Source organism: Felis catus, chromosome B3, assembly GCF_018350175.1.
Source record: "Felis catus isolate Fca126 chromosome B3, F.catus_Fca126_mat1.0, whole genome shotgun sequence".
In the NCBI taxonomy this organism is placed as follows: domain Eukaryota; kingdom Metazoa; phylum Chordata; class Mammalia; order Carnivora; family Felidae; genus Felis; species Felis catus.
Window position 1 is genome coordinate 131,569,446 of NC_058373.1, and position 12,968 is coordinate 131,582,413.

Below are 12,968 nucleotides of genomic sequence, written 5' to 3' on the forward strand. Positions count from 1 at the left end.
CATAAGTTATTACTTATGGCCCCCACCAGTGCCTCCAGACAACCTCCACCACACCACCGTGAACAATCAGTACCCGAAGGTTAAGTCTGGGGTTTTCACCAGCCTGAAATGGCAGTGATCACAAAGAGGAAGATAGGACACCGGCTCAAGGCCGCATTGACAGGGCTGGACGCTACTCCTCCCCAGCTCGCCCTTCGCCAGAGGAGAAACCCCACGATAGCTGGAATCATCACCGGCCATGCGGCCTGCAGATCCACCACTGGTAGCCCCCCAGTGGACCCTCCTACAGAGGTATTTCAACTCACATAAGGCATCACACTGACCCTTTGAGGCCAAGGTTGGAACAGAACAACACCCGATGTTCGTGTGAACTATTCCTAACATGATGGGCCAGTTGGAGAGATCAAAATGCTGGACACAATTTTAGCAACATGGAACCTTGAGGTAAATGAAGGGTCACGGTTACCTCCACCCCAAGCAGAATGACCATAGATATGGGCTGTGGTAGGCAGAATTCTAAAGATCACGCAAATATATTTGTGTCCTGAGTACTCATTCAAACACCGTTATAGGTCCTGCCTTGAAGGCATTTTACAGGTGTAATTAAAACATCAAGCACCAAGTTGGCGAACCTTTAAGACAGAAACCCAGTGAGTCATGTGAGCCCTTTGCAAGCAGAATTTTTCTCCAGCTGGGAACCGAAGTCAGGGATTTAAAGCACAAGAAGTATTCCATCAAGCATCACTGCCGGCCTGAAAATGGAGGGGGACACAACAAGGGAGGCTGGGGCTTGCAGAAGTGGCCAGCAGCCCCTTGCTGGCAGCTAGCAAGTGAACAGGGACCTCGGTTCGGCTGGTGGAAGACACTGGATTCTGCTAACGACAGGAATGAGCTCGAGAGAGCACTCCGTGCTCCAGGTGAGAACACAGCCAAACACCAGCTTCATTTGAGCTGGAACCCAGCCATCCGTGCCGGAATTCTGACCTACAGCGCCGAGAGCGGATAAATGGGTGCTTGCTTTATCAGCTTTATTGACACATGCCTCACTATAAAATTCACCATTTTGAAGTGTACAATTCAAGAGTTTTCAGTAGACAAAGAGATGGGCAGCCGGAGCACTGTCTCATTTCAGAATATTTGCATCACTCAAAAAAGAAATTCTGTACCCGTTAGCAGTCCTCTCCATCCTTCTGGTCCCTGGAAACCACTGATGTACTGTCTGTTTCCATGAATTTGTCTTTTCTGGCTATTTCCTGTAAGTGGAATCCTGCTGTATGTGACTTTTTGTATTTGGTTGCTTGCATGTAGCATGTTGTTTTCAAGGATCTACCCACAGTGCGGCGTGTTATCAGGATTTTATCCCTTTTAGGGCTGAATAATATTCCATCGTATGAGTGTATCACATTTTGTGTATCCATTCATCAGTTAATGGGCCTTTGGAGGTTTCCCACTTTTTAGTTATGAATAAATGCTATTAGGATGGACATGGCTTCTCATTTCCCTTAGGGTATATACCTAGATTGGGATTGCTGGGTCAAAGAGTAACTTTGAGGTACTACCAAACTGTTTTCTAAGGTGACTGCCACATTTTACAACCCTGTCAGCAATGTGTGAGGGTTCCAATTTGCCTACATCCTTGCCAACCCTTGTTTTTGTGTGTTTTGTGGGTTTTTTTTTTTCTGGTGGTGGGGGAGTTGCCAACACTTGTTAATTGTCTGGCTAGTGGAGGTAAAGTGTTATCTCCTTGTGGGTTTTTGTTTTTGTTTTTGTTTTTTGAGAGACAGAACACGTGTGTGCTGCTCTGAAAAAAATTTTTTTTCTGTAAAGGGCCACACAGAGGAGGGGCAGGGGGAGGGGAGTGCGGAGAGAATCCCATGCAGGCTCTGAGCTCAGCATGGAATGCCACAGGGGCCTTGAGATCATGACCTGAGCCAAAATCAAGAGTCAGACACTTGACTGAGCCACCCGGGCGCCCCTTTGCTGAGTATTTCTAAATGGGCTTTTGACCATTTCTGTATCTTCTTTAGAGGAATGTTCTATTCAAATACTTTGACTTTTTTTTTTTCAGGGAACTGCCAGACAGGTCAAATAGTGACAGTTCTCTGGGGAGAGACTCTTGGAAACCTCCAAACTTTTTCAGCCCCTTAGAGTGGAGGTGAGGCTTCCGGCTGTAACTAGGTATTCCTAGTTACAAGGTTTGCAAAGCTGTTGGTTTTCAGAGCTTCCGTGGAGGTTGGGAATGGAAGGTGGAAATAGGGCCGTTTAAAATGCCTACAGTTCACTGTTCATGCCAAGATTAGCTGGTATTCTTGAATTCTCCTTAGATCATTGCAAGCCCTTGGTTAATTTTACAGAGTTCTGAAAAAGTTAATTTGGACGATTTTTGCTAATGTCCCCATTGCTTTTATAGAGAAGACTCTCAGAGACTTATTTGGCTGTTTCCAAAGAACTTCCCCCAGGTCTTACTTTAAACAACTGAGTTTGTGGGAGTTTATGTAGCAATAGAAAACTAATCCATGAGTCAAGGCTAATGACACAACTGGACCACAGAGCTAGGGTCCCACCTTCTAATATTGCAAGGGTTATTGTGACTCTTGGGGGTGGCCTCCAATTTACCTATTTTGTGGTTTCTCCTTTAGATCTTTCTTTTTTCTGTATGCTTCAACAGACCCTCCACTCCAATCCAGGAAGAGAAAGCCTTAGGTAAGAATCTTTTTTGTGTTTTAGGAATATTTTTCCATGATGCTTGCTTTCAAAGTGGCAAGCAGTTGTTTTGTTTATTCATTCAGCAAACATGTATTGTGCAGTGGCCCGGGTGACCACCTGTGCCACTTCACCTAGGACGTTCCATTTTGTAGCACTGATCATGCTTCATTCCAGAAAATAACCAGTCACTGGAAAACTGAAATGGGGTTTTAAACCCTACAATCGTTCAGGCCTGTGGTCTAGGGCAGGGGTCAGGAAACTCCTTCCATAAAGGGCCACACAGAGGGATTTTAGGCTCTGCAGTCCAGATGGTCTCCCTTGCAGCTATTCAGCTTGGTGTTTGTAACACAAAAACAGCCCTAGACAATGTGTAAACAAAAGGCATGGCTATGTTTTGGTAAAACTTTATTTTAAAAATAGATGGTGATACAAGAGGATCTACAGATGGCCAATAAACAGAGGAAAAATTACACAACATCACTATCCATCAGGGAAATAAAAAAAATCAAATACACATCAAAGCCACAGTGAGAGGTCACTTCCCACCCCCTAGGATGGCTACAGTCAAAGAGACAGACAATAGCAGGTGCGGGCAAGGGGGTGGAGCCACTTTGGAAACTCGTTCCGTAGCAAATCGTGTTGTCAAGCATAAAGTTACCATTGGACTCGGCAATGCCAACTCTAGGTATGTATCCCAGAGAAGTGGAAACCTGTGTCCACAGAAAACTTGTGCACAAATATCAATAGCAGCCCAAGACAGGAATTGCTGAGTCAGATGGTATGGTTCCTTCCGCGGCCTAGGGTCGTCTCCTCTCACTCAGGTGCAGGCTAGCGCCCAGCCAGAAACACGAAGATACTCTCTGGGGCTCTGCTCACTTACTTCCCTCCTCTCCAAATTACAGCCACATCGGCACTTCCAAATTCCCGTCCCTGGGGGTACCCGGGGGGCTCAGTCAGTTAAGCGTCCAACTTCCGCTCAGGTCATCATCTCGTAGTTTGTGAGTTTGAGCCCCGTGGCTGGCTCTGTACTGACAGCTTGGAACCTGGAGCCTGCTTCAGATTCCATGCCTCCCTCTCTCTGCCCCTCTCCCTGCTTGTGCACACGAGCTCTCTCTAAGAATAAATAAACATTAAAAAAAAAATTCCTGTCCCCGTGTCCAGCGCTCACAAAGACCATCAGGCTGTGTCTGGATGCCTCATTCCTTTCCCCTATTCTCAGAGACCACAGACCAGTGCTGCCCTCTTGGCCCAGGGTCATACATCATTAAATCATACATTCTACCTGCTTTTTTTCCGTTGCTTGTGGTGGGAGGGATCAGTTCAGTCTGTTATCCCATCCTGACTGGAAGGGGGAGTTCTGTTTTGCCTGCTCTTGCACTTTGTAGAAATGGACGCATACAGCAGGCACTCTCTTGTCTCCGGCTTCTTTTGTTCAGCATCCTGTTGGCGAGCACTAGCCGTCTTGGTGCAGGTGGCATTCGCCGCTTCATTTTCGTGGCTGTTTTTTGTATTTACACATATTTATTGATTTCTTGCCATGTGTGCCAGGAACCGTGCCAAGTTCTAAGGACACAAGTCTCATCGCGAGAAATACAGTTCCCGCTCTCGAGAAGCGTATAATCTTGCACGGGATCCAACAAACCATCGCTCAGCGGCAAACCCAGCCCACTGCCTGTTAAATAAAATTGTACCAGACACAATCGTACCCATTCATTTATACATTTTCTAGGGCCGCCTTCGTGCTATGGTGACAAGAGCTGAGTCCTTGTGAGGGAAACCACATGCTAGCCCACAACGCCAAAGATGTTTACTAGCTGGCTCTTTCTAGAGAAAAAATGTGCTGATCCCTTGTCTAGTGGATAATACTAGTATCTTCTTACTATAACACACTACAGACGTGGACACCGAGGCTCAGAGAGGCTAAACGACCTACTTGACCTTACCCAGGTCTGTCCAGAGACGTGCTCGTAAGTGTTTAACAACTGGCTCTCCAAAAAAAAGAAAAAGAGCTATGTATATTATACGTTGTACTTTCATCATAAATTGTAAGAGTCAGGGCGCCTGGGTGACTCAGTGAAGCATCCAACTCTTGATTTCAGGTCAGGTCATAATCTCACGGTTTGTGAGTTGGAGTCCCGCGTCAGGCTCTGCACTGACAGTGCAGACAAAGCCTGCTTGGGATTCTCTCCCTCCTCTCTCTCTCTCTCTCTCTCTCTCTCTCTCTCTGCCATGAACACAGCCCGCTCTTAAGTTTAATCTTGATTATTAGCATTTACCTCATCACTTTTTAAGTCCAGACCAGAGATCAGCAAACTTTTGTTAAAGGGACACACAGTAAATATTTTAAGCTTGGTGGGCTGTATGCTTTCTCTTGCAACTACTCAACTCTGCCATTGTCTCCTGGAAGTAGCCATATAGACAATATGCATATTAAATGGATGGGCCTGGGGGCACCTGGGTGTCTCCATCGGTTAAGCATCTGACTTTGGCTCAGTCATGATCTCACAGTTCGTGGGTTCGAGCCCTGCGTCGGGCTCTGGGCTGACAGCTCAGAGTCTGGAGGCTGCTTCAGATTCTGTGTCTCCCTCTCTCTCTGCCCTTCCCCCACTCGCACTCTGCCTTTATCAAAAAAATGAATAAACATTAAAACTAAATGGATGGGTCTGTATTCCACTAAGACCTAATTTACAAAAACAGATTGAAGGCCCACAGGCCATAGTTCGCCAGCCTCTGGGTCTAGACAACCAAGAATATAAATAAAAGACCTGACTTAATTTTTTTTTATTGGGGGAGGGGCAGGGGCAGAGGGAGAGAGACAAAATCTTAAGCAGGCTCCACACTCAGCACAGAACCGAATGTGGGGCTCACTCCCACGACCCTGGGATCATGACCCAAACCAAAATCACGAGTCGGATGCTTAACTGACTGAGCCACTCAGGTGCCCCAGAAGACCTGATTTATACTATTTGCTAATCCCACCAGAATTTCAAGCTACTAATATGACATCAGTGAATGGGAAATTAGGAAGACACGCACATTCACCTGTTGGGATGAGCACTGGGTGTTGTATGGAAAGCAATGTGACAACAAATTTCATATTAAAAAAAAAAAATGAAGACACGCACAGTGGGAGAACAGCGTCTCCCACTTAATGAAAGGAGAGAGATTCATGAAGTACTGAAAACATAGTACTTAAGATAGGAGACCCGTGGAATATATGAGGCATTTTAATGCTCTGTCTTCCTGCATCATTACTAAGGCTCTTTGGTCTGGCCATTTTCTCTAAAAAGAAGTTATAAGGCAAAGGAAAATTTCATATTCTACATCAGACTAATGTTTTAGTTGTAGAATACCAATTAACATTTTAAGTGGTTGAAGCTATTGTATTTTCTTATGAAATGATGATTCTTTAATAGAATGACCTCAGTAGATTTCAAACATGCAAGGAAAGCGAGTTTCTAAAAGCCACGTGAACAAGCTTTCCTCCAGCACCTGATTTTTTGCTGGGATATAAAGGGAATGATTGGGGGCCGCCTGGGTGGCTCAGTCGGTTGAGTGTCCAACCTCAGCTCAGGTCATGATCTCGCGGTCTGTGGGTTCGAGCCCCGCGTCGGGCTCTGTGCTGACAGCTCAGAGCCTGGAGCCGCTTCGGATTCTGTGTCTCCCTCTCGCTCTGCCCCTCCCCCACTTGCGCCCTCTGTCTCCCAAATATAAACATTAAAAATATTTAACATGCAAATAAAAAAAAATAAAGGGAATGATTGGTTCTCAACAATAAGGCACAGGTATTGCTCTAATTAATTTACCTCGGGTTCTACTGAAATTCAGTGACAGCTAAAATAACCAGACCAAGTGTCCTCAATAATTCAACAATACAGTTTATTTTAAAGTTCTAGTCTTACATACATAGATATTAGAGCCTATGATGATAATGTGGATATAACATTACTTGACTAGAACTCATTACTTATTAACAAGAATTTGGGGAGCACCTGCTAGGTGCCAGTCACTCCACAAAGGAATGTGAAGGGTACAGAGACGAACGACACCCCCCCGCCTCCCTCTCCATTCCCACCTCTACTGCTCTGGTCCAGGCCCTTGGCCATCTCAGGATGATCAGGCCATTTAACACCACTTCTTATACCCTTCAGCTCACCTGGCACACTACCGGGTCAATATGCCTAAAATACAGCTTCTGGGATACCACTTTCATGTTCAAAAACCACAAACTCCTTCCCTTAGCATTCAAGATCCTCACCAGTTAAGTTCCTTTTCCACCTTGTCTCCCCCTGCACGCATTTTGACTTCAACTATTCTTTGCCACGGAAATTTATCTTTGCAATCGGAACCACCGCCCTTTTGCACATGCTGTTCTCCTTGCCTGGAATATTCTGCAACAAAGAATCCTCCCCGTCCTTCTGAGTCCAAGCTTTAATCAGGCTTTTCATCTTGCCCCCCTGTCCATGAGGATCTCTCTAGCTTCTGACTTCCTTACATTTGATCCTTACTGCATGCAATCTTTTCCCCACGTGGTGGGATCAGTATGAACTATCTGCTCTATCAGCTCTATTAGAAAGGGCTCTTTAACTGTAAGCAAGGTTTGAACCCGCCTCCCCCGCCCCCACAAAAAGATATTTATTGAAAGAATAGTGGGGCAACTTACATTACTAAAGGATTGAACAATCAAATGGCAAAGGCAGAGGTGCAGCTGGAAGTCAAGAGCAACTGAAACTGAGCACTTCCTGGACTCTGTGTCTTGCCTCTACTTCTCCTGGGTAGACTGTTTCTTCTCAAAGTGGAGGACTTCTCCTCTGTGGCAGGAAATGGGGCATCCGCCAGTTGCTGAATGTCCCATTGAATAATGCCTTCTTCCCCTGGACTAGAAAGTTTATTTTTTATCCCTCCAGTTAGCAAGATACTAGGAAAGGATTCAAACTGCCTTGACATAGGCCAGGTACCCATTCCTGAATCACTCAGCTGTAGCTAAGGGGTAGTGTCGTTTAGTACATATGTAGCTGTGAGAAACCAGCTCCTATAGATCCGGGGCTGTTCCCAGAGTAAAATATTTAGGAACAAGACAATACTACTAAAAGGTGTCTCGTACCCTCCACACCTTGACTTTCCAGTGTTGACTGCTGTGAGTATGCGTGCTTATCCGCACACACACACACACACACACACACACACAGTTTTCAGGGGACCTGAGTGCCATAGTCCTAAATGAGAGTCTCACTGAAGTTAACACAGACATGTCCTCTGGAATCGGGGTAGTTATCAGGATGTCCCTCAATGCCCCAGGACCGTGACCTGTGATGCCATTTGTCAGTTTCTTCAAACCTAGCACTCTGGAGTAAGGCTTTTAGATTCCTTAAAAGCCTAGCCACTACCGCACCCCTGTTCTCTTGGCCTCTGAACCCCTACTCTTACAGGATTTCAGGTCTTACCCAGTGAGCCAAACTGGGGTGTGGTCTCTAGCACCATACTATTCCGAGCTGCTAGATATGCTCCATTGTATCTCCAGATCCACTCTCCAAGCTGCTCTGTGCCTTGCAAAGCTAACGTGGGTAGATCACATGCAAGGGTTAACTTTCCCTAACTCTAGCTTCTGGCTAGAGTATAGCTACTAGGGAGTCCCTGCAGGAGATACAAGGTAGAAGAAGCAGAGTAAAGTCAGCGCATTTATCCCCCCAGTTTCCTCCCTTGGGGTTGCCATGGGCTGACTGCCTCTGCTAACTGAAGATCACTGTTCTTCTCTGTCCACATGGCCTCTCTCTCTCCACACTCCCTTAACCACTCGTAGTTCTGTTCTCTACCTCCCAAGTCTTGTCTTGGGTCATGACATGTAACAAAGCTAGGATACTATTAGTAGCTTTTGGGCATTCAGCTCAAGACAGTAGGACTCTCTGAGTATAATTCACTGGGATTAGGAAATGGGACTTTCATGTTGTCGATACGGAAGGGCTGCTTGCCTCACTCCTCTACCCAAAGGATATGAAGATCTTACTGCTTGCTCCTCACTCACTCACTGTCACCACTTTGTTCTCTTTGAGGAGAATGTTATAGGACTGACTAGACAGTGGCTTAGGAGGCTCCTGGGATCCTAAGGTATGATCCTGGGACCAAGGAAATCAATAGAGGAGTACTGGCTACACGCAGGGATCAAGACAAGGGATAGGTTCCCAGTACACTGTAAGAGAACCGAACGTTAAGTGACTGCCCACAAGACCTAGGACATAGGACTTGGGGCCACGGAAAAGCCTGGAATGAATTGCACAAAACAGGAACCACTCACAAATCCTCCCTCCCACCGTGGACCAGCAATGGACTCAAGAATGACACTCAAACCTGAAGTAAAGAACTCCCAAATATTCTTCTGGAATCTGAAGTATGTATAACCTGCTGGGAGCTAAGATTGTTTAATAATGTAGTGTCCCAGTCCCTTATGAAGGAACTAGTCCTCTGTTACATTATGTTGAGTCCAGGGTCAAGGGATCGTTTCCCAGAGCCGTAGCTGTTGGTCTTCTATGACCAGGCAGCCCTCCATGATTACCCTGTCCAGTCACCTGGGTCACTAAAATAAATGGATAGATAATAGAGAGATAGATAAAAGGGCTTTTAAAAACCAACCTTTTTGAGTTAGGTTTCATTTCAAAGAAATGCTACTAGAGCATAACAATAAGACTGAGATTGAAACAGTTGCATTTTTTTTCCGTAAGGACCACTGTCCCGGAGGGAATAGAATAGAAAATTAGCAATAAACAGGCCAGCTGCAGGCGTGGCACTCTCTTGAAAGCTAGAACGATATATATTCCTTTGCTCTTATTGCTGTGACAGATGATCACCAATTTAGTGTCTTGAAGCAACACAAATCTGTTATGTCCCCGTTCTGTAGATAAGATGGGCTCGGTCGGCACCTCTGCTCTCGGGTCTCAAGACCCAAATCAAAGTGTCGGCCGGCTTCAGCAATTCAGTGAGAGCTTCAGAAAAGAAGGTGCTTCCAGACCTGTTCAGGCTGTTGGCAGAATTCCGTTATTTCTGGCTGTAGGACTGGGGTATCATTGGTGACTGTCAGCAGGAGGCGTCTCTCCGCTTCTAGAGCCTTGATCACGGTTCTCTTTACCTTTAAAGCGAACAACAGTGAGTAACATGCTTCTTGTGCTTCAAATCCCTCTGTCTTCTTTGGTCACATTCTTTTGTCTCCAGCTGGAGAAAGTTCACTGCTTTTAAAGGCTTGTGTGATTACAGCAGCCCCACCTAAATAATCCAGAATAATCTCCTTACCATAAGGTCTGTAACCTAAACTACATCTGTACAATCCCTTTTGCCATGTAGTGTAACATATTCACCGTTTCTAAGGATTAGCATGTGGACATCTTTGGTAGTCATTTTCCTTACCACAGAAGGCACTGAAGCTAGGTCATGGCCAAGTGCAGAGAGGGAAACAGTTTACACCAAGACAGATGCCGTGTTCACATTGGAATTTTTTTTTTTTTTTTTAGTTATCTTGTTTAATCCAACATACTTGGAAAATGCTATGAAAATACATGTTAATTTCAATATGCTTTTCTGATTACATACATGTGATATTCATAGAATACATATATGGTCAAAACCTTGGTGTTGCATATTTAGCTCACTCAATTTATGAAAAATAACTGCCACATAACCTAGTTAGCAAAACCAGTCCTCCTTATCAAGTTAATCGAATCACACTGCCAGGAGAAGACAACAATTCTGACTTAATTTTTTATCCAAATAAATGCATTAATGTACACAATCTGCTGAAAAAGACACAAATCGCAATGGTGAGCGTACGCTACTGTAGGATGAACTACTAAAGGTCGTCAAGATTATAATTATGCAGATCTAATGTCATTGGTTTATGGATTTTTATCAGTTATAAAGTCAAGCATAAGTCGATTTGCTGTTTTTCATTAACTCGTAACAGTTCAAAATTTAATGTATAGTTAAAAAGAAGAAGCTCTTTGTGAAGGGAGCCCAGGGGAAAAAGCAAGAGGGTGTGCGTATGTATACTATACGCAGATATTTGGCGTTGGGGAATGTCATGGAGGGAATTACCTTGACATAATGGTAGTTTCCAACCACCTCTCAACTAGCTCTCAGGCAAGCTATCTCAAAGGCCACAGAACAGAAAGGTTCACATTAAACCTTAAAAATCACATCAAAGATTCAAATTAAAATACTTGAATCCCACAAAGCTGTGATTTGATCAACTTGAAGCACAAGGAGAAGCAAGAAAAAGACATGGGGTAGGCTAACACACTTAGCATGGGGTACAAGCAGATGGACCAAAGCAACTTCTCCATCGGGCACCTTGGACATAGTACTTAAGGGCCCCCAACACTTTTGGGGCCCACAAAACTGTTGTAACTTCTTTTAAAATCAGAAGAAGAAGAAAAGAGTATAATCCAGCCTGGATTACATTAGTCTTTCTTCCAATGCTGTAGGAAAATATAATTTTAATATTTCTTGATGCAGGAAGGGGCCCAGGAAGAAAGGCTCAAGTGTCCTGCAGCCCAGGATGGGGAAACAACACTACCTAAATCTTGGGTCGCACAACATTTACATCTTGTCTTTCCTGCATCAGTATCTCCCACTGAAGGTGGGTTTATGAAAACCAGAGTTGAGGTTTGAACAAGAGGGCTTAGCAGGCAGAAAGTGCCTGGAGCCAACACAAACACCAGCCGAGAGACTCAGAACACAGATGCCTGGCCACGGCAACAGCCTGGCAGTTAGCCTGCTCGATAGCTCCGGGTTTTGGCTGAGTTTCTTGGGCAGAGCACAAGTGGGGCCAGAATAGGACCATACTGGGAACCTCCGGTGGATGGCCAGTTTCAAGATGCCCAGAAGTGGCATCCTCATTATTTATAATTTCGTCTTCCCATGTCTTTGTATCTGTAAGTAACACACATTTGTTCTGTCACACATTCCACTTATTCCATCTTCAACACACCTTACAGGTTACTTACTGTCTATACTTAACACACTTACCAATTCTGCCTGTGCCTCACAAGCTCTTTGTTTGCCCATTATCTATCCCAAACGTGTCCTATCAATTTGGCCCATATCTCATAAGCTACTACTAGCTCTCTTGCTTTGCTTTATACACTTGTGGGTTTTATCCATCCCATTTGTTGTCTCGCCTTTTATAGAAAAACTAAACATTCTCAATTTATATAGAGAACACACTACAGGAAAAATGAAAACAGAATAAGGTGTGAGACTGAGAAATAACACCATTAATGTCATCAGACATTGTGATTGGACATGATTTATGCAAAGAAAAAGTTCTGTTCCACAAAAGACCATGTGCTTCAACGTTTCACCAATGCTTCCGCCCTCCTGTTTTCTACTTCTTATCAGGAGATGGACAGAATGAAACATTTTATAAGTTGAAGTAAGACAAGCAGGCCAGGATTATCATACAGATTTAAACTAAAAGGAGACACACAAAAGTTTTATCCACAAGCTTTTATCCAAGGTAATTTGAAAATCTGATAGCTCCTGAAAATATTTCAGTTACATTTTTGTTTTTTAACTAACCATCACTGATCGCTTCTGCTTGGGCTACTCATAGGTACCTTTCTTTCCAGCTAATGACTTGTCCCAGGGATAAGCACTGAGAACAACTGAGAAGGACCCCTTACGTGAAATCTGTTGGGGGAGTGGCCACAAGGGAGAGAGCCATGTTTAGCTTTTATTATTTCTTATCAATATTTTCTTTGCTCTGTCTTCATCAAATTCTCAACAGCTATGCATTTCTCAGTGACAGTGATAAAAGAGCAGATAATTACATGAAAGTCAGGTCCGTGGCCTAAAGTCAATGTACTTCTGATTGCAGAATACAACCGTAGGGGCCCAAATATCCCCCATTTCCAATGCCATGCTTCGTCTTTAACAGAAATACACATAAGACATAAAAGGAGAGGAAGCTTTGGCGGGTGGTCTTTAATTTCACCAATTAAGAGACTCTTCCCTCAAGTCAGTATTTCAAATGGACTGTGCCCTGGCCCAGGGCTGGAGGGGAGCGGGGTGTATAACCCAAAGCCATGGGTCACAGTAAGAACTGGAAACGGTAACGTGTTTATCTTTCTTAGATGCAGCGGAAAATGGGCTATGGAAAGGGGAAGATGGGAAAGAACAGCTTTTTAATGCCAGGAAAGAGATGCCCAGGGATCCGAGTACCCCAATTTGAAGGCACTGGTCTGTACCACACAATTTAACTGATAATTGTGTATTCA

At 44.5% G+C, this 12,968-nt stretch overlaps 1 protein-coding gene across 5 annotated transcripts in view; it reads left to right on the top strand.

Annotated features, from left to right (window-relative positions):
* GPR65 (G protein-coupled receptor 65) overlaps positions 1-12,968 on the top strand; it is a 133,074-nt gene that overhangs the window by 88,954 nt on the left and 31,152 nt on the right. The window contains exons 4-6 of one of the 5 annotated variants that reach the window (XR_002158884.3): positions 2,069-2,155; positions 2,640-2,703; positions 4,255-4,406. The exons of 1 other annotated variant lie outside the window; for it this stretch is intronic. The gene's annotated coding sequence lies outside the window, so the exon portion shown is untranslated. Of the gene's footprint in view, positions 1-2,068; positions 2,156-2,639; positions 2,704-4,254; positions 4,407-12,968 lie in introns of those variants that run through there. 3 more of the 5 variants (XR_002743220.2, XR_002158883.3, XR_002743221.2) reach the window with 3 other exon arrangements.